This window comes from Aulonocara sp. 'chitande type north' Nkhata Bay, linkage group LG17 (genome assembly GCF_057382095.1).
Source record: "Aulonocara sp. 'chitande type north' Nkhata Bay isolate Kocher_YH1m ecotype deep benthic linkage group LG17, A_spYH_male_GT1.1, whole genome shotgun sequence".
Classification (NCBI taxonomy): domain Eukaryota; kingdom Metazoa; phylum Chordata; class Actinopteri; order Cichliformes; family Cichlidae; genus Aulonocara; species Aulonocara sp. 'chitande type north' Nkhata Bay.
The window spans coordinates 39,467,920-39,490,204 of NC_141360.1; the positions used below are offsets into that span (position 1 = coordinate 39,467,920).

Genomic DNA, 22,285 nt, shown 5'->3' on the forward strand with positions numbered 1-22,285 from the left:
ACTGCCTTCTGTTATGTTTCCTATAAACTGCAGTGTGAATATGGGCATGTTTGGATGTTTCCACTGTAGCAACGAATGGTGGAAACAGACTTTTTGCACAATTACAAAGCTATTAAATCCAGGTCTTCTGTGATCTTAATGAAAGAAAAAGAAAAAAGTAATCGGCCTTGGTTAAAGATCGAAAACTGTGTCACTATGATTCTGATTAGGCCTGACTCCTGGGAATTAGCTTTGTGGAAGTGGAATTCACAACAAGGCAGATGTGATTTTGAAATGCAGAGATAAATATGCTCACTTGCTAATGAGCCGTTGGGCAGACAATTGTCGACAGAAACCCCCCAAAAAAGCATCAGGAAAGGGGGTTACTGAGCTGAGAGAGCAAGGCATTTAAGTGCAGTTTCCTCTTTAAACTTCTAAACAGCAGAATGATTGTTTTCAAGTTTAAGTGTCGCCCTCTGGTGGCCATTAGGAAGACTGATTCTATTACATGTCATATCCATCTCACAGCTGACACATCCACATCATGGTGACATTTAAAACTTTCCTCTCTGTGCTTCCAAGTTGCAAAGCATAATGCTGACAAATGGCATTATGCTGTCCATCTTACATATACAGTCTATGCTTTATCTTCATATCTTAGATTTTCTGCCCACTTCTTTTTTCCTTTAGCCCGCCCCATTTGGCATAAGTACCTGTTGAGGAGGCGGGGTTAAAATAGGGAGGCAGGTACACAAACAAACTGATAAAGCCACCAAGGCGTTATCAAACCAAATGCATTGTGTTTCCATATATATTTATTTTTAATGTATGTGGTCCTGTTTCATTTCCAAATAAATCTACATTAATTCAGCCTGTTAATGATATCAAGTCCCCCATCAACCACCACAGGTGGGGGACAAAGAAAAAGACAAAGAGCTCAGCCTCCACATTAGATTACAAAGACCCAATTCCCAGGGCGAAAATAAATTTGGCTGCCACTTCTGCTGCATCCATTTATCCACCACCCGTGCTTCATTATGCCTCTGCTGCCCATTAAGATAGAGCTGTCCTATGGGAAATGCAGCTGTGTCCTGCAGGATGCAGAAAGCTCACCCAGCGACAGTAAATATCCACTGACATTAACCAGCTTGAGTGGGGCCCCTTCCTGTCTGATGTGTGCTTCGTGGCGGCTGCAGTCCTGGCCCTGGCTGTCATTTCCTGGACCTCCAGAGTCAGCTGCCAGGACCTTCCAGGCTTCGGCGTATCAGACAATCTGGTCTTTCCTGCAATGCACTGGCTTATGAATTAAATATGACTCCTTTCTGCTTTGTTTGCACGCGGCCCTCCCGGCGTGTGAGATGTTTATGTTTCTGCTGAGTCACAGTGGTTTAGCTCCAGCTGATGGAAGAATGCTATGGCAAAAACCGCAGGGGGGGGGCTATGAAAGCGAGTCAGATCTTTATTTCTGGCTGATGGCAGAAGTTTTTGTGGAGTATCTGAAATAGCTGCTTAAACTTAAATTGAAGGTGCAGGCAGCAGATCCATGCATGAGCAGCCTCAGTAGATGAATAAGGCACCTGTGGATCAGCTGACTGGTAATGGTGTCGATATACAGATATATTTAAAGTTACATAGTATATTTCTATGTTGTTAAAGATGCTTTATGTAGCAAGACTTCAGACATCTTTGTGGTGCAACAGTGTAATGTAAGTAAGTAATGTAAGGGGTTCAAAAGTCGTCTAGGGAATTTATGTTTGAGATTTTAGAAAGCATCTTTTTATAGATTTTTTTAAAAGAACTCTTTGATTTATTAACAAATATCTAAAAAATAATGACAATTCCCCCTCAGCTCAGCTCTACTTGGTGGTCAGTACTAATTAGGAAATGATTATCATGCTCTCATGCAAAATTAATATAGCTAGCCATCGGTAGTGAATGCAAGGTAATACTGGCATTAAGGTCAAAGCACTTAGATCCCTCAAAGCTTTTCTGGCTTCATTTAGGTGCGATAATTAATAAAAAACAAAACAAAAACAAAAAAAACAACGTATCTACTTATCCCACAAGACCCCTGATGATGTACCTGATGATGTCATTCTGCCCTTTAGGGTGAAGCACAAGAAGCAACTGAGCAGTGGGAAATGTGGTCTTCCTACAATTCTGCATAATTCTCACATGGTGGCAATACTCAGGTCTGCAGTTATTTTTTCACTTTCTGTGATGTTGTCATTTCCTAAAGAAAACCAATAAGGATGCTGTAGAGAAGATGTGTTGCATTACTATTTTGGTGCTCAGCGGATTTAAACAACACATCTACAACTGTTTCCTCTACAAATGGTGCTTAAGAGAAAGGCACACATTCGAGAACAACTTGAAACGTGCTTGGAAGTCGTGCTGAGGACTTGGTCTGAGAATAGAGTCCATATGTGAGTGGCCTGAGGGTTGATGGTCTGGAGGTGTGGGACCTGATTGACCCGAGACGCTACCAGTGGGCAGCGAGTCAAACGGGTGGTGGGTGGGGGTCACCTGTGATGGCCCTTGTTCTCCTCAGACAGGAGGATCTGGCGATGGCCTCCAGGGGTCACAGAGGGCAGCCAGTTATTTTTTGGCCAGTGTTAATTACCCTCTGCGCAGCCTTCCTGTTCTCATTGTGGCCCCTGCGTACCAAACATCCAGGCAGTAGGAGAGTCTCTACTGTGGAGTGATACAAGGCCAGCAGCAGCTTCCTGGCCTCCTGCATCAATTATAGATTTCTTTTCTTAGAAAAAGAGTGAGAGCCACATTTTACATTGTAGCTCTAAAAAATAATCTGCTTTGCTTTTCATTTGGAGCGTAAAGGCCTTTACATACCTGAGGTGTAAAATGCAAATATTTCAAACGTTTAAAATATTTTTGGGACTCACCTATTCATAATGCAGCCGTTCATAGTGACCGCGTAATTTCACTTGACAAATTTGGTGCAAAAAGTAGTCGTGATACAGCTTTACAGCTACACCTTCCTTGGATCAAACCATGAAATTTGTCTCTCTGCATGCCTTCTTGTGAGAAATGGATGAACCTAGAATTTCTGTTTCTTCCATTTCTCTGAACATGAGGACCAGCTCATGATCGCTGTCAACTTCCTGTTTTTTATCATAGTGCATTTGTTGAGGGTGAATTTTTCAAAAAAAAAAAGGCAACATGTTTGGCGTGTATATAGGTTACACAGTAAGTTTGGATCCGTGAAATCCAGAAATTCATTGCAATTTTTCAAAATGCATTAAGTGTGTAAAATATTTCCTAAAGATGTCTTTGCAGATGGAATTCTTTTTGTAATAGAAGTCACTATAAGTCACCCCCTCCTGGCTATTAGAGAGAATGCAGGTTCAAGGCATTTCTTTAAAAAAAATGTTATAGCCATCTTTTATATACAGTCTATACAAAACCCCTGTAGACATCCTTGTTAATTAATTTATTGCAGTAAATGCATATCATTTGAAAGCCTTTTCGCAGTTTCCACGAAAAGAAATAAAACTTAAAGAAAGTGAGTCTGAGGATTGAAAACAATGAATGCAGTGCTTCTCAGGTGTACTTCTTCGCCCTTTCCTGTTTAAGCCATCTTTTATACCAATCAGCATTCAGTCTTTGCATAGTTCAGTAGTTGTTCCTCTACAGCAGGGGTGACCAACTCCAGGCCTCGAGCGCCGGTGTCCTGCAGGTTTTAGATCTCACCCTGGGTCAACACACCAGAATCAAATGATTAGTTCATCACCAGGCCTCTGGAGAACTTCAAGACATGTTGAGGAGGTCATTTAGCCACTTAAATCAGCTGTGTTGGATCAAGGACACATCTAAAACCTGCAGGACTCCGGCCCTCGAGGCCTGGACTTCCCCCAGGTTGACTTTATATCTAAAACAACACCAGTGAACGACGTCACAGCAGCTACATCCATGATTTATATACAGTCTGTGGTTCCACTATATGCACATTTTACTCATTTGCACGTCTGCTGGAGGTCTCTTAACCCCAAAATGTGATTGTAACTGTATTAAACAACTCACTTGGTCATTTTCCAGAATCCACAGTTTCATTATACATCTAATCTGAACCCCCAAGCCCCCCCCCCCAACAAGAACAACCCAAAGCAGCAAAAACTGCACTAACAGTGCCGCTGCTGTGAGACAGAGACTTCAATCTTCTGATGCTGCGCCGTCATGTCAGTTTGTATTTGTGTTCAGCTGCTGTACAGATGTGTCCTGCTGTGAGCTGATGACAGCATTTGCACTGCACTTTGGGGATGCAGCCTCCTTCTCTTTTCTTGTCTGCAACAGCTGTTTCACTGATGGAAAACTGAGCCAGGGCAGCAATGGATTTATGGCCAAGAGCAGGCTGGATCATAAACTGTCACTGATACTACTAATGGATAAAAAAAAAAGTCAAACAGGCTTAAAATCGAAACAAAGCAGCATAAAATATACATACAAAAGCTGATTCATGTGTACATCTGTAAACAACCATCAACAGCTCGTGCTGAGAGCTTTACTGCAGTGCAACATAAAAAAGTGGCGTTAATTAGATCCCATTGCAACGTTTGTGACTGCGTTTGCATCCGGAAGGCTGGGAGATGGACCACTGCTTTTAATTAGAGTGTAATTAGCTCCAAAACAATCCTGGGATTTGTACATTCATTCACACTCTTACCCCTGAATTCATTAAAAGTTTTCTTAATCCAGCTCTGTGCCCGTGATGCTGCTGACGTGCTCATTGAAGAGAGCGCAGAGTCATTATGAGGCAAGCATGCTGCATAACAAACTGATGAAACCTACTCTTATTGCATCAGCTTTTTCTGTTTTGACCCCAGTGAAACAAACTGGGCATCGTGTCTGCAGACAGGCGGCTAATAAAAATCATCAGTGACGTTATTACTGTCTGTTACATCAGTGAAAGCCAGGCGGTCCGCTTTTAATCCCTCTTTTTTTTTTTGCTGTCATCAAATATTTACTACTGCTGATATCAGCATCACCAATATCTTCCCACTGGTTTCTTCATTTATATTTTGTTGTGATGATGGTAAGTGGTGGTATGTTGGGAGGCTACCTATCATCGAAGCATTAGTAGATGTTTTATTGGTCACTTGTGGGAAGAGTACATACCTGTAGACCAGAGGTGTCCAACTCCAGGCCTCGAGGGCCGGTGTCCTGCAGGTTTTAGAATAGAATAGAATAGAATAGAATAGAATAGCCTTTATTGTCATTGTACAGAGTACAACGAAATTGGAGTGCCACTCCCTTGGTGCAAGTTTCAATAATAAATATAAATGTAAAATATAAAAAGTACAAAAAAAACAATCGTAAGTACTCAAACAATAGTATGTACAATATATACAGGATAGCAGCATTAATATAATGACAGTATGAATAGCAGCATAATATAATGACAGTGACGGTATGGAATAGGTTCAATTGTTTTTGTGCTTATTTACTACGGTGATAGCTCTGGGAAAGAAGCCATCCCTGAATCTGTTTGTCCTGGTTTTATGTGACCTGTACCGTCGGCCTGACGGTAATAGTTCAAACAGTTGGTTGCTGGGGTGAGAGTGGTCCTTGATGATATTGCCAGCTCTGCTGAGGTACCGAGAGTTTGCAGTGACCTCCAGGCTGGGCAGAGAGCAGCCAGTGATCTTCTGGGCTGTGTTGATGACCCTCTGCAGTACTTTCCTGTCTGCAGCTGAGCACCCTGCATACCATGTTGTTATGCCGTACGTTAGGATGCTCTCTATGGTGGCTCTGTAAAATGTCACCAGCAGCCTCTCCTCCAGGTTGTTCCTCCTGAGCACTCTCAGAAAGTAGAGACGCTGCTGGGCCTTTTTAACCACCGCTGTAGTATTTGCAGTCCAGGAGAGGTCATCAGATATCTGCACGCCCAGAAACCTCATGGAGTGTACTCTCTCCACACAGCTCCCGTGAATGTAAAGTGGGTCTGCTCTGCCCTTCCTGAAGTCCAAGATAAGTTCTTTAGTTTTCGTGGTGTTCAGTTGGAGGTTGTTAACTGAACACCACTCAGTCAGTCTGTTGACCTCATCTCTGTAGTCCGACTCATCCCCCCTTGAGATGAGTCCAACCACTGTGGTGTCATCCACAGTGGTTAGATCTCACCCTGGGTCAACACACCTGAATCACATGATTAGTTCATTGCCAGGCCTCTGGAGAGCTTCAGGACATGTTGAGGAGGTCATGTAGCCATTTAAATCAGCTGTGTTGGATCAAGGACACATCTTAAACATGCAGGACACCGACCCTCGAAGCCTGGAGTTGGACACCTGTGCTGTAGACTTTGGTTGTGGCATGTTGAGCGCCTTAATTCTTTGTGTGCAGATTCAGTGAGGTGCTGGAATCATTCCTCAGAGATTTTAGTCCATGTTTACATGACAGCCCACAGTTGCAGCAGATTTGTCAGCTCGGCATCTGTAATTTGAATCTACTGTTCCACCACATCTCAATGGTGCTCAATTGGATTTAGATCTGGTGACTGTGGAGGCAATCTCAGTGCAGTGAACTTACTGTCATAAGTGCCTCTCTTGGATTAATACCACCGCAGTAAGATCAGTACTTTGTTTCTATCTTCCAAGTTCAGTTTGTAGCCCACTGAACATAGTCTGAACCTTTTAGTGCTGACTTTCATGTCTATTATATTTATAGCATAAGTCCTTTAAGTCCTTTAAAGACGGGCGCATTTAGATTGCAGGTCTCAGAAAAACCCAGTTTCAAAATTATTGTGGAAAGTAAAAAAGATGTAAAAGTGATTTAGTGTTCATTCAAATGTGTTCAGAATTTATGATTCATACACACTGCTCTCCCCTAGATAAGATGCCTTTTATAGGGTAAAATTATCAGTACTGGTATCAGTATCAGAAATACTGAATTTACTTGGCATCTGATCGATATCAAAATCTGCAGTGTCATAGCGCTACGTTACATTTCGGGGGCAAATGTTGCACTTTGTGTCTGTGTGTGTGTCTCTCTGTGTGTGTTGCATTATTTCACACAAGTTTAGCAATGAAATATTAGACAATTTAAGATTTTTGCAGACTGTCACCGTAACCATGGTGATTCTCTTTGTCAGTGTCCCTTTGCACATTCTCTATATGCGCTGACATCCTTTGTTATAACAAGCTTCAAGAGATCAACAAATACAGCAAACTAAATACATGGATCAGCAGGTTCATATTTTCTACATTAAATAAGCATTTCATGATTAATTTTTAAAAAATCAAAAAAAATATTTAAAGGGATATTTGAATTAAACACACGAGAAAAATTTTTTAAATATAATTTTCTTTAATTTATTTTTCCATTTCATTTTAAGAAATAATTATCCGACCAATGAGCTTACAGGACCGACTGCGGTAATGAATACGCTACACCCCTCACGTTCCCAGCATGCATTGTGGAGAGAGAGTGAGAGAAAGAGAGTGAGGGGGACTTGGCTGGGAGGCTGAGGAGGACCGCGGACCTGAGCGCAAAAGAAGAAGAGGCAGCAGCATCAGTAGAAGAAGACGAAGGGTCATCGCCCGACACTTGCTGATAACTGACAATTGCCGCTCAGGTAAATTGTGCGTGTTTGCGCTTTCTGGTTCTCAGCATCATGCCCACGTTTCTGTTCCCAGCCTTTGTCGGGGTGTTTGTGCTTCCTGCTGCGGGTTCATTCTGTTAGGAGAGAACAGCTGCTGCTTCACACAATGAAGCTTTTTTTTTCCTGGGCATTAATCATGTTTTATTGATTATTATCGCTCCGATGGAAAAATGTGTTTTGGCTACACGAGCGCAGCGTTTTGCTGTGTCAGACTCATTTGAATTGGCAGCTCGTGTGATATGGATCTGTGCAGGGATTCCCTCAGCCGTGTCTCTGCAGCCTGCAGTCCAGTCACTCCGCTGTAAGGGAGGGGAGGTGGGGCTATCCATGTCATGACTGTGACCAGGGGGTGGCCAGTCTAGTGCTGTGTTAAGGCAGATGTCAGGCTACATTAACTCGTGTGTGTGTGTGTGGTTCCCATTCAGAGACATGAAACTGATGGAGAAGAGCCTGTTTTAGTCCTAATTGAGCTCCTACTTGTCACTAATCTGGTTTAAAGTAAAAAGCTAACTTTTAGATTTTACTTTTTTAAGGTATTTTAATTATTTTAGGTAATATCTTGATATATTAAAAATCATATATATGCTTTTAACCCAATTTAAACCTGCAGTAACTATTTCGGCAGCAGACACAAGCGCAGCACAGAAAATTGACATTTTTATTTTGACTTCTTAGCATACAAATCAGAGCTGACCATGTGTGTGTATGATGACAGTACAGAATGTCACCGGCTATATGAAAGCTTAATAAATTTAAATACATTTAAGAACATTAAAAAAAGATAAAGAGTTGCTGATTCGGAATCAAGTAAATATTGGCAATTGGTTGAAAAAGCTGATATTGGTCAGAAAAATACTTTAACATCATTTGTTTCTGGCCTTCTGGTCCAAGATTTACTCTATTTCTGTGTCTGTTAATTTAAACTAGGTGTAGTTTTTTAGCTGCTAGTGCTTGCGACCACCATCTTGATTACTAGCCTGTTGCTAAGGCTGTTTCTTTTTTTTTCTTTTTTCTTTTGAATACGCTTTATTGACAAAGCACAAAATACAGATATACAAATACAAAATAGCAAACACAATGTCAAGGGGTTCGTATAAAAAAAACAAAATAGACACAGTCTATTAAAGAATCACATGATATTGAACAGGGAACAAGTTTATGGTTTTGACAGCTTTTAGATTTTGAGAATGTTGTATGGTTTTAACATATTGTTTGGTTTCATTTAAAAAGCACTGAAAGGATGGTTTTGTGTTAGAAAATTTCAACTTATGTATATGAAATTTAGCCAATAATATCAATAAATTAATCAAATAAAATTCGTTTGCCCTGTGCATGGGGTACTTAAAGAAACCAAACAATATTTTCTCGTAACAAAGAGAGAACTCAGAAAAGATAAAGGAAACAACAAAAACACAAAATTCTTGCCAGAAAAGATTTGTGTATAAGCATGACCAAAATAAATGAGAAATATCTTCCTTCACTGTTGCTAAGGCTGTTGTCGCTACCTGATCCGTACCGGATGCGCAAATCTTACGTCACTCCCTCTCTTTGCCAACATCGCGGCATTCAATATATTTGAATGATGGTTAGCGCTCAGTTAGCTCCTAGCATTTCTCAACAGCTCTGCCTCCTTTTCGACTGCCCGGGACTTTAAACAATGGATAATCCGTATACAAACAAATTCCTGCTTTTCTCCTCAACAGAGAGCGTCCCCCGATTGAACAAAAACGCCGTAAAAGAATAACAATGTTGTGTCACGTGAAGATTCATCAGCTAGATTAAGTGTTTACTGACAATTGATAGTGATAGCGGACATCATCATCACTATTCTAACAATCCTCTCCACACAGACAAGCATAAACACACTCGATTATCACTAAATCAAATTTAACACACATTTGTAATGATGCTAATTCAGTTTACAATAGGGTTCATTCGCTCGGTCAGCAGGTAGCGGTATCCTCGTACACTGGGGAGTAAACTGCCATTAAACGAAACAGAAGAAGAAAACATCTGCACATGCGCAGTACGGATCGGGTAGACCCGATTTGTACGTGTCACTACCCGATGCGTACCGGAAACCCGATCGGTACCCCGCATGCGCGAAAGGTGTCTACTTCCGGTCAAAGCGTTTTACGATAGTTACGGGTCAGAGTATCTGTTAAGATGTTAAGAATAATAAGTACCTCTTAAAATGTTTCTGATAATGACTCCCAGGACTCCCCGATCCTTGCTGCGCATGTGCAAAGTCGGACCGTACAAATCGGGCCTACCCGATCCGTACTGCGTATGTGCAGGGGTTTTCTTCTTCTTCTGTTCGTTTAATGGCAGTTTACTCCCCAGTGTACGAGGATACCGCCACCTGCTGACCGAGCGAATGAACCCTGTTGTAAACTGAATTTGCGTCATTACAAATGTGTGTTAAATTTGATTTAGTGATAGTCGAGTGTGTTTATGCTTGTCTGTGTGGAGAGGATTGATTGGAATAGTGATGATGATGTCCGCTATCACTGTCAATTGTCAGTAAACACTTCATCTGGCTGCTGAATCTTCACGTGACATATTATAAAGTCTGTATTATTAAGTCTGTAATTAGGTGCCATTCTTCTTAATTTATGGCGCTGTTGTTCAATCGGAGAACGCTCTCTGTTGAGGAGAAAAGCAAAAATTTGTTGCGGATACGGATTATCCATTGTTTAAATGTCCCGGTAGTCGAAAAGGAGGCAGAGCTGTTGAGAAATGCTAGGAGCTAACTGGGCGCTAACCGTATCATTCAAATATATTGAATGTCGCAATGTTTGCAAAGAGAGGAAGTGACATAAGATTTGCGCATGCGGGGTACCGATCGGGTTTCCGGTATAGATCGGGTAGCGACAGTACGGTCCGACTTTGCACATGCGCAGCAAGGATCGGGGAGTCCTGATCCTTAACTATCTTTTTATTTTTCGTTTTTGTCTTTATTATATTGAAATGGTTCATTAATGCAAAAACTTTAAGAGGTACTTATTATTCTTAACATCTTAACAGATACTCTGACCCGTAACTATCGTAAAATGCTTCGACTGGAAGTAGACACCTTTCGCACATGCGGGGTACCGATTGGGTTTCCGGTATGGATCGGGTAGTGACAGCTGTATCCACACTGGAAGCGATTTGCTGGATGCTAAAGCTTTGACAGCTGGTCACTAGTGGACATTTCATGTTTTGTTTGTCTAGGTAGCTTTCAGATCCTTCTGTCCACCAATCAGAGTTTAGTAAAGATGTTTTGATTTAGATGAATGATGACTGTGCTGTTATTTTTTTTTTGTTGCCAGGTTACAGATCAGATTATACCACACCCAGTGTTTTTTCTTATTTACCCAGAGAGCTTAATTGTTGTGGAGCAAGAAAAAAAAAGCACTTAAAGAGTAAATAAAATTTTTTTTCCTGGTCTTTAAATGTTGCAAACAAACATGCATATTTATTGTAATGCACTTCTGTGCTGCACAATGGATGCAGTGTTACAACGTAGTTATTAATATTTATTACCAATGACGCCACACTACAAAATAAACGCAATGAAATAGTAATGAGGTCATCAGGAGGCAGATGCAAGCCTTCTGTCCATCAGCAGTTATCTGCTTCCCTTCCAGCAGATGCTCCTCAGCATGAAAGGCCGACTGCAGCTGCTAATGATTCACGTTTTCTGGCTAAAAGATGAATCGCAAGATAAGAATGACCTTTTTGTCCTTAATCAGCCGGCGTTACTGGACGAATGTCAAAGTTAATGCAGAAAATAGAGCAGTTTGAGAAATGACTGGGAGAAACAAGCTGTAGTAATGTGGAGGCTTGTTCTGAATGAATCAATATGCCACTGATGCTGCGATTATGGAAATGATTCACTGACAACCTGTTGGTCATAGCTCAGATATGAAGGGAATGGGTGGTGTATTGGATTACGTCGTGCTGGAGCTCTATACCAAACGCTGGAAGCCAGAATTGTGTTTACACTTGTATTTTTTTCCCTTTAACTGAAAGATGTTGTTTGAGACTGACTGAGTGATTGATGGATTGATGAACCTCTAATCTCTGCAGCAATTCAGTACATTTAGTCGGCCTCCTGCCTTTTTGTGTGGACGTGCACTAATGCGGTGTCTGCAGTGACGGCTTGGCTCGGTCACTACCGCGGTGACTTGGCGGTGACTCCTCGCCTCACCGGCTCCTCGCTGCTGCTGCTGCTGCAGACACTTATAGTGAATTGAGACTGTTGTGTCACTTGAACCATCGAGTTTTGCAGTTTGACGATGACTTTCCTGCTCCTCCTAGGTGTGCTCTAAGTGCAAAATTAGTGAGATTTTCAGTTTAGGTCCAACGCTTCGTGGTTTTTGAAATGGATTTTGTATTCCTAATCGGAATTATGTCCCCATTATCCAAATTGCGTCTTGGCACAATGTCTTGCTTGGAAGTAAGTTGGTAGAAAGGAGAGGCAGTGCACTGAAAGCATTTCGCAGCATGTTAGCATTTTGGTGCATTGAAATCAACACCCTAGAGGCTAATAGTGTCTTCACAAGCTGCCATTTTGCAAGTTTTGCGATGGCTGATCAACTAAGCAGCAGGCGTCCACGCACCCTCCCACAGCAACTCAACATACCATCTTTGCTGTAAACGTCTCGGCCGCCGCAGAGGCGAGAACGTACAGGGAGAGAAAGATACTGCAGATTAACAGTATGTTTTATAATGTTGTGCAGTATTTTTGGACTTGTGATATGTTGGGAGGTTCTTATGGATCCAAGTCTGGAAATATATGTGGCAAAACCTTTTGCTTGGTGTGGCCCAAATGCAAAGGATTCAGTTTTCTGCAAAGTTAATCAAATTTAAAGGTTTTGGTTTTAACAGTCGGATTGAAATCGTTTTGAGCCAGTGCTGTATAAAGATGGATATATGTATGTATGCATAAATAACAGTTTAGCTGATAGCAAATGCCACTGCTCATATTTTCATATTTAGGATTTAGAACACTTTCTGCTCTGAGCACATTCTGTATTGAGTATGAACACTATATGTATTTATTACCATTAATTAATCTACTTTTTTATGTAGCAATTTCAGTAATGGACTCCTTATGAGGTCACGTAATACAGCCCAATAAAGTCATGCCATCATAATCTAACCAGTTTAATATTGTGCATTAAACATATCAGACTGAGACAGAAGTAATTTATTTATTGCAGAGCTTTATGTTGATGTTGTTATTGTATGATAATGACTTGGGAGAGATGTTTTGTTTTTTTCCAGCTCCATAGCCTCCTAGTGCACTCCTAGTAGCAACATGAAAAAGGTGGCGGAGTGCTAGGCACACAAAGATGAGTCATGCAAACATCCCTGTTTCCTGAAAGGTTGGCGTGTCAGTTAGATGGACTTCTGCCCTGCTTGTAGCTGTACGTAAGCGTGGGTTACTAAGTGACTGAGAAGACAGTGCAGATTATGTGATGATGCTGTTGTTTTGTTATAGTCTGAACTCTGTTATTTGCAAAGTACAGCGTGCATATGGAACATCGAACGGTTAGTAGCATTTACAGCTAAGCAAACGTATGAAACGTGAGCAGTGACGATCAGTGAAGATGAAAATGTATTTTTAGTTTCCCAAACGTTGCTGAAAGGCAGTAACAGTCTGACTGTGTTAGCTTGTGGAGCCATATAATAGGAAATACTGCTAGCTTTGCACTGGGTTAAAACAGCACTGCAATCTATAGGAAAGGCCAGAGTCGTCTCTGTTTTCTGAGGCGGCTGAGGTCCTTCAACATCGGACAATGCTCAGGATTTTCTATGAGTCTGTTGTGGCCAGTGCCATGTTCTATGTTGTTGCATGCTGGGGCAGCAGGTTGAGGGTCGCAGATGGCAGCAGCCTCAATAAACTGATCCGCAAGACCAGTAATGTTGTGGGGATGGAGCTGGACTCCTTTGGGGTGGTGTTGGAGAGACGGATGTTGTCCAAGATAAGGACAATGCTGGATAATACCTCCCACCCACTCCATGACATGCTGGCTAGTAGGGCTGCCACGATTAGTCGACTAGTCACGATTACGTCGACTATCAAAATCGTCGACGACTGATTTAATAGTCGGCGCGTCGTTTGAAGCTTTGTAAGATCACAAAAGACGCAGGAATAAGTAGCAGGATTTAAGAGTGTAATAACGGACTGAAACAGAAGATGGCAGCACTGCATGTACAAGGATGCCAGCTGCCGTTAAACCCCGAAGAAGAAGAAACTGTGTCCCAGAATCCATAGCGCAGCCCAGCGCAGTTTCCAACAATGGAGGCAGCTTTTAATATTAATATTACTCTTATTATTCTTTCTGGGTCACAAAATAAACATTTAACATATTTTCAGGCAAGAATGTAGCTGTGTAAACCTCAAATATCTGCTCAGTTTATCAAGACACCACATATTTTCAAAAGCGCTCCGACGTTTTCGGAGACGTCTGTTACCCACTAGCTCGATAGCTAGCCGGGGGCTAGGCTAACTAGAGCCGTGAGAACACCGGACTCCCGGCAAATCGTTTTCAAACCCACCGCCGTCTTTCGCTACTCAGGTTAAACATGATATATAAGTCACTTAGATAACTTAAAATGTTATTGTTTGGCTTTTTTCAGTATTTTATTTGTTCCTGAGTAAATCGGTTTGGCTGAGATTAAAGTTATAGTTTTTACACAGCTGAGTAAACGTCAAGCAGACAGCTGATTATCAGAAGTGTGAGATGCTCCAGAATTTACTCCGGTGTCCTGTTATATTTTAGATAGCAAGGAGTTTATTAAACTTCACCGAAACAATCTGCAAATTTCATTAAAAGTTTAATAAACTATCATCTTGTCTTTATTTTTAGTTAGCACAGACCTTAAACACTTAAAGCTGTAAGCTAATGATAGTTATATAAGAGCAGATGCTGCTGGTGCAATAAGCTGTAGTTTTACGTCCAATGGATGCATGATCTGATTAGTTGACTAATCGCAAAAATAATCGGTGACTAGTTGACTATCAAAATAATCGTTTGTGGCAGCCCTACTGGCTAGTCACAGGAGCATGTTCAGTGAGAGACTGAGATTACCAAAAAGCACCACTGAACGACACAGGAAATCATTCCTGCCTGTGGCCATCTCCCTGTACACCTCCTCCATCTAACACACTGTAAACACTGCAGTAGTTACAGCCTTTTTGCACACGCTCTACAGCAGCGGTCCCCAACGTTTTTTGTGCCACAGTCCGGTTTAATGTCAGACAGTATTTTCAATACAATATTTTCACAGACCAGCCCTTAAGGTGATAAATACAACAAAATAAAATGATATGACCAAGACAGAAATTGTGGTATTTTTCTAAATATAATAATAAACGCAAATTCACTGTGTAATTATGTAACTTTTATTAGCAGCATCTGAAATGCGGCATCAACATTGAGAGTAACTCCTCTCTGCCCCTTAATGCTCTCTGGTCGCTATGGTAATGCGCAAATATTTCTTCCAAAATAAGACACACAACTACAACACAGGAAAAGACCCAGGGAAACCGAATTAACCATAAAAACCTCGAAAACCATAAATTTCACACCTGAGCCTCAACTCTCGCAGCCCGGTACCAAACGACTCACGGACCGGTACCGGTCCATGGCCCGGGGGTTGGGGACCGCTGCTTTACAGTAAAATAGCAAATGACAAAGTTCACAGGTCAGAGTTAAGTGTCAATCATATATATTTCACCTCTGTAATATTCTTGATATTTATAATTGTGTGATTTGTATATATTAGTGCTATTTGTAAACTTTGTAACATTTTGTATTATTAATTAGTTTAGTCTGTTACTGTTGCTGTCTTGGAGCAACTGTAACCAACATAATTTCCCTAGGGATTATTAAAGTAGTCAGATTCTAATGATTGTGAGGCCATATTTAGCAGGAGGCAGCCATTGCTTCTGAATAAGCTAGCTAAGCTAGCAAGGCCCCAAAAGCCTTCAAAAGTGAGTCAAACCCCAGAAAGACAAAGAAAAACGTGTCATACTGGATGAAAACATGAGTTTCTTTTTTTACAAGCAATGAGATTCGCACCTTGTATCTAACTTTGGTACAATATAAATAAAAAGGAACTGAATAGACCCCAAAGGTGGACTGACTGACAGATGACTAGATCAGCTGCTACTAGCTTACAGCTAGCGCAGACACAGAAAAGTATCAAAAGATTACAATAAAAGATGTCCGTGACATGTCCATTATATATGAAAAATAAAATTACAGACAGGCTGTTTTGGTTTTTCCAAAGCAGAAATAACAAAGTCAAAAATCTAAATTGGGTTAAATGTTAATAGGAGAAGTTAGGTAATCTAATACAGTGTAAAGAAGTATTATAGTTAAATAAAAAAAAACCAAACAGATGTGGTAACGAAGCCTGGGACTTGACTTTGGAAAAACAAAAACATATGTATTTAATTTGCTTTTTTGCTTGAGATGGGTGAGAGCATTGGTCTGAAGCAACAAAACAGCAGTGATCTAATTAGATTTTGAGGCTTGAGACAGGATGGCTCTACAGAAGAGGTCAGGGTAATTTGAAAGGATCTGATAAACCTTAGTGGGCCCGGCATGTTTCATGGCTGTCTGCCTTGTAGATTAAGATGCTCGCTGTTGAGAAGTTTGACCGATTTGTTTCCAAAAACAGTAGAGGAAACAACAACACATGTGTACAGGCAGACAGAGAGATTGACTGACTGATGATGATCGATGAATATTAATATGATCTATGGTAACCATGACAACAGGGCCTGCCACCAAGGAATTTTTACTGTATGGCCCCAGGATAGTAACATCATGAGCATCAACGCGGCACCGATTCCCGCACGGTTATTAATAATCCCCCAGAATGCCTCGGGGCAGGTTCCAGCCAGCTCGTTCTCCCAGCGTTTTGTCTCTCTGCTCTCTTTAATTTCAGACTCGAGTCCAAGCAGCTATGCTTTGCTCTCTCTCGTTACAACCCCCAGCCACTCACCTCAGACTGTCATGAATAATTAAAACCTTGTTCGACTGCTCGTGGTGACACGCTGCACACTGGGGAGATGAGCACTGATCCCTGTAAGCTCGTTCCAGTTTAGCAGACAATATCTGTCCGTGTGTTCATGTTTGGCTTTGGGGTGTGAGGGGCGCTGTACGCTCCCGTAAGAGCCTTAAGAAGGAAGTTAAGAGCAGTTAGGGTCTTAGATAACACACAGTTTAGGTTTCCACACTTTGTCATTTAGGAGAGGCAGGCACTTGAAAACCTTAGCGGGGAGCAAGTAGTCTTTATGGCACGGTGTGAATATATGGCACGTGCTCTTAACTTCCTGTAGGCCTGTGGAGTGGTCAAAGAAGACGACGTGGCACTGCTGCATGTCTTCCACCACTCAGTCAACACTTCTATCAGGCTTTGGTGTGTAAATTCACAGAAGAGGCGTTCAGATTATGTGCTAGATGTAACAGATTCACAGACTGGATGTGAAGGAGGAAAGAACAGGAAGGAAGGCTGCTGGGTCTGCCGCACTCTCTCCTCGTCAATTTCGAGATTTTTAAATATAGAAAAACACACGCTGTACATCAGCGGGGGTCCAGAGTATGGTGTGGCATTATCGTCCTCCTTCCCCTTCATTAGCAGCTAAGCCTGTGATTATTGCTGAGCTGATTTTTGCTGCTATCGTCTATTTCAACTGAGGATTATTCAAGCTTTTGAATGTTTGGATATTTCAGTATAAACTCAGGCTTTGCCGCAGTAACCAGCGATTGACCCTGTTTCTGCTACTTCCTGCTAGAGTCCCATGAGCAGTGTTGCCACCTGTTCAGGGGTAACAGTGTGCGGGTATACTGCTGAGAGAACGATGAGGAAAAAGCTTTAAGGCTTTTAAAACTTGAGGCACAGAGGAAACTTTGCTGAGGGGGTGGTTGAAAAAGTAGAAATGTGCCACAAGTGTAAAGATAGTAATTTTCGTCTTTTCAATGAGATCAAGTCGTCACAAAGAGGACAGAGCTGCCAGTCAGTAAATCTATGCCTGTAATTGCTACAGTTTGCTGTTCTCTTTATTCTGTCGATTTTCTAGCTCCTGCTTTTGCTGTTTCTTTTTACTGTAATGTCTTATTTGCATTGTATAAACTTTGCAGTGGTTGACATATTAGCATAATTCCATGGGGGGATGCTCATCACTCGGTGGTAGGATACACTGTTAAGCTTAACTGCTGCAAAGCTTATTACAGCTCCTGTTTTGCTGTTCCTACTGACAACTGGGATCCTAATCCAGAATAAACTCCTGGGCAACAACCCCTAAATTCAAGTAATAAAGTCTTAATCTCATAATATTCAGTATTTTTATGACTGTCATAAAGAAAGCACACTGTTGACCATGATTCCATCCTAGATATAACATCATGCTGCTGTATATTGATAGAGAGTAAATGTGTATCAGTCTCAAGCCGCAGACTTTGATGCTGAAAACAAAGCCAGTGTGCATGCGCCACTTCCCCACTTTCTTCCTTTTAAAAGGAAGTTTTTCACTCCCACTGTCAAAGCCTAAAGTTCTGCACGATTAAGGGTGTAGTTGTTGAGGGTACTATCAGCTAGGCATCATAAGGTGGAAATCCTGAACTGATTAGCAGAATGCTAATGTTTTATTCAGGACAAGTCCTTCCAGTGGCTCCAAATTCAATCAGTTGTTATATTAAATGCTATTTATGGCCTTTGACTTGAATATTTCCAGCCTCACACAAGAAGTCATTGAGCTAGTGTGTTGGTGCTTGTGTGTATTTAGTTATACTACTATCCTTCCCCAAACCCTGTGCTTTAGTTATCTATGTTGCTAGAGAGACTTTTATATGTTAGCAATGCATAGCATATATTTGTGTCTCTACAATTCACATTGCTAGCCAAGGTAGCTAGCATTAGGTACCTTGGCTAGCGATGCTTTAAATCTAGAAATGTTAGAAATGTCCCATTATTTACTTCTTCACCCTCTCGTCCTAATGCAATCAAAAATATTTCAAAACACCAAGATGGCATCAGGTAAAAAAAGAAAAAACACATTCAAGGCTTTAAAAATGTCCATATTTTATAAAAACCCATTTCCCAAAAAGTTGAAGGCGTCGTAAAATGTAATCGAAAACCGAAAGCATTGATTTTGCAAATGTCATAAAGCCATATTTTATTCATAACAGAACACAGAAAATATATAAAATGTTTAAACTGAGAAAATATACCATTAACTCATGTTATTTTGATGTCAGCAACACATCTTCAAAAAGTCTGTAAACTTCTGGGAACTGAGGAGGTCTTAAGTTTTGGTTCATGATACTCTAAATGATTTCAGTTGGTTATCAGTGTGGACTGCAGACAGGCTAGTTCAGTTAGCATCGTCTTGGTGAAATATACAAGGCCTTCTCTGAGAAAGCTGTCAACTGGCCGCTCCCATCCAGCCGAGAATCCGGGTCGATCACCACACAGACCAAACAAAACACAGGGCTTAAATACACAGAGGGAGCAATCAGGGAATGGGAGACAGGAGGGAAACACAGCTGGGACAAATCAGGGCTAACGAGACAAGGGAAGCAAAATCAGATACATTAATATGAGACGCAGACTTTCAAAGTAAAACAGGAAACATAACACAGAGACACGGACAAGAGGATACAACCAACAGGGGAGACAGCAACTCTGGAGCACAGACAGAAACCAGAAGACTAAAACTCTAACATAAACACACAGAGAACCTAAACTTAGAACAGTCCTGTAACGCATTAGACAAAGAAAGCTAGAATATAATCAAATAAACAAAATGAAAGAAGCAAACACACAAAACACTGGGTCGAGGCCCAGGCACCCTAACACCTGTAGATGATGAGCTATTCAAAGTCTTCTCAGTTTTATGTTGAGGAACGTTCTGAAATTGTTCCACAATTTGTAGATGAAGGGTTTTTTTTGCAAATTGATAAACCTCAGCTCGTCTTTGTTTCTGGGAAAAGTTTCCTCTAAGATACTTGTTGCCATTTAACCAAATTAGTTGCAAAGCATTCTTCTCAGTTTAAACACTTGATATGTTTTCTATGTTCTACTGTGAATGAAAGATTGATAGATTTATGATTTTGTTTTTATTTATATTTTATTCAGTATTCCAGTATTTTGTAGGAAATGGGGTTCCTTCAGTACCATATGTTTAAAAACTGCTTTACAGTGAGACACTTTTTAAATGTCTATGGAAAAAAAAAATCAATATTTTTACACTAACAATCTTTCAGTTTTGTGTAATATGAAAAAAGTCAAATATATTTTACAGCTCCACACACTTTTGTGGAGAACTTCTGAAACTTTTATAGCTAATTTTAGTTTTCGACCTTCATTGTCACTGTTCTCACTCTCAGCAGCTTCTCTAGCAGGGAGCCATGATAACATCACTGTATGCCATTTGCCCAGCAGCAAACAGCAATAAGGTGAAAGTTAGTCACTAGCGGGGGAGCATAATTAGCAGATTAAGGGCCTGATCTTTTTCTCGGGACCTAGTGAAGACTGAATTAGAGCTAAGTGGATGGTGAATGCTGTAGTTTAATTTGCCGGATGGCCAGATGATGCAATGAACGTTTTGAGTTAAGAGTGCAACTCTTACCTTAGGATGAAAACGATCAGGTCGTTGTGGACACTATGCTGTATTTAGATTTTGTAATAATTCATGTAACCTGACTGATATTAATAGGGCCTTACTCGTCACTGAGCTCAGTGTTCTGTCAGGAGAGATCCAGTGGCGCTTTATCACACTGCTAACAGCTGTAACTGTGCTGCTGCTAAGCAGAATAGTACGGTTCAGCTTCTGTGCAGCTCAGGTCTCACTTCAGTTTCTTGCCTCGCAATATCAGGCAACAGCTGCAAGTTTCACAGAAAGCTTCCTCTTGGCGATAACCTGACTACAGTAACTTGTCAAGATGTAACATTTGCTCCACATCCTTCTCTTATGTCTGCAGGCTTGTCAGGTTCTCCTCCTCTGCAAAAACACAGCCACAAACACTGGGCGCATCCGCCTGAGACAAGACGCCACAATAAGAAATGCACTTTTATCTAATCTAAGCTCCATTTATAGTGGGAGCAGCCTAGTTTTAATCAGGTTTAGGGGTTTCTTTTCCTCTCCGCTTGCGTGCGTGCTTCACTGCAGTTTGATGGCTAATCTGCCTGAATGTCTCTCCTCTGCCTCGCTGGGTTCCATGTGTTATATAACTGTTTTTTTCCAACTGACTCGTCTGCTTTACAAAGAAATGAGCTATGAATCTCCTCCAACTTTGCATCATCACGGCTGCGTCGCTGAATTATTTGCCAGCGGTTTCTGTCCCACCCGGCATGGGTAACTCGATCTTATGCAAATCGGGTTTAACAGATTCGTAGCTGTTATAAGAAAAAAGAAAATCACAGTGGAACAACTTTGAAGTGTCACAGTAATAACAGCTCTAGTTTTTCATCCTCATCGATGTGACACTGCTTTCCATCCGTGGTTCATTTTGCCTGAGGTCTGACGCTGATTAGTGTGAACATGGAAAAGTAGAAAAGCATCATATTGTTAAATATTGGATCAGATTCATCTGTGCCCTCAGCATCTAATCCTGATGCTTACATGCCATATACTGTAGTCTGCTCAGTGAACTAACTCAAACTCTCCATAGATACTGCTGATAATCTTTTATTCACTTTAGGCTGTGTTAAACAATTCATAGCCTGACAGCTTTTTCAGTGTCTTATCATCTGGATTACTGTAAACACACTACTGATATATTATCATCAGAACTAATCTCGAGAAAGCATTTCCTGGTTTTTTTTTTTTTTTGTTTTTTTTTTTGTTTTTTTTTAAAATCTTTATACCAAAGCTTCAGGACGCTCACGAGATAGTCCGCTATTGATAGATACGTATAAAGCTAAATGACTAGAATAATTAAATACATGGTAAATGGACTGGTACTTACATAGTGCTTTTCCACTCTAATAGATTGCCCAAAGCACTTTCTACTACAAATCTCACTCACCCTTTCATCAATTCTATCTGTGAAGCACCAAACTGTCACCTCATGGTGCTTTATATTGGAAGTTAAAGACAGAGAAATACGATTAGACGAGGAAGGGAAAGAAAAGTTATATTCCTGGTTAAAATTGTGCATTTTAACATAAGAGTCTGTTGAGTTTGACTTCATTTAGGAGCAAACCTCAAGTTGCCATTGGAGGAGCTGCAGTCAAGTTTGCATCATTCTGTTAATGTGCTCTCATTTTGAGAGAGGGGGTTTGAAGCTTTGTTGTTCTGTTGTGACCCTGTTTGCTCAGTGTGGGGAAGCACCAAACAGTTCTCTGTGCCATGACTATCATTGTCACTGTGGTTTAGTACATCCTCCATCATGTTCATCATCCAGTCGCTAATTGTGTGATAAACTCATTTTGTACATTTTTATCAGAGCTGTTTTTGCTTGATTAGCTGCCTGCTGGAGCAGGAAACATGGCTGATTAGAGCAGTTAGTCTGAATCAAAACATTAATTTTGCTGGCTGCAAGCAATTACCCAGAAGAAGTTAAAATGCTTCTGTAGCACTGGGGGATTTTCTGTGAATACGTCAATTCAGAATGCGACCAAAGAGACAACCACCCCATCAGAGATTGGTGTAGCTTGTATGTTGGACTAGCACAACATCAGCCA

At 41.0% G+C, this 22,285-nt stretch overlaps 1 protein-coding gene across 3 annotated transcripts in view; it reads left to right on the forward strand.

The window, feature by feature from the left end:
- Window positions 1-7,337: 7,337 nt before the first annotated feature.
- syn3 (synapsin III) overlaps window positions 7,338-22,285 on the forward strand; it is a 130,383-nt gene continuing 115,435 nt past the window's right edge. Inside the window, exon 1 of one of the 3 annotated variants that reach the window (XM_086268905.1) lies at window positions 7,338-7,564. The gene's annotated coding sequence lies outside the window, so the exon portion shown is untranslated. Of the gene's footprint in view, window positions 7,572-22,285 lie in introns of all 3 variants that reach the window. The other 2 variants (XM_086268904.1, XM_086268903.1) reach the window with 2 other exon arrangements.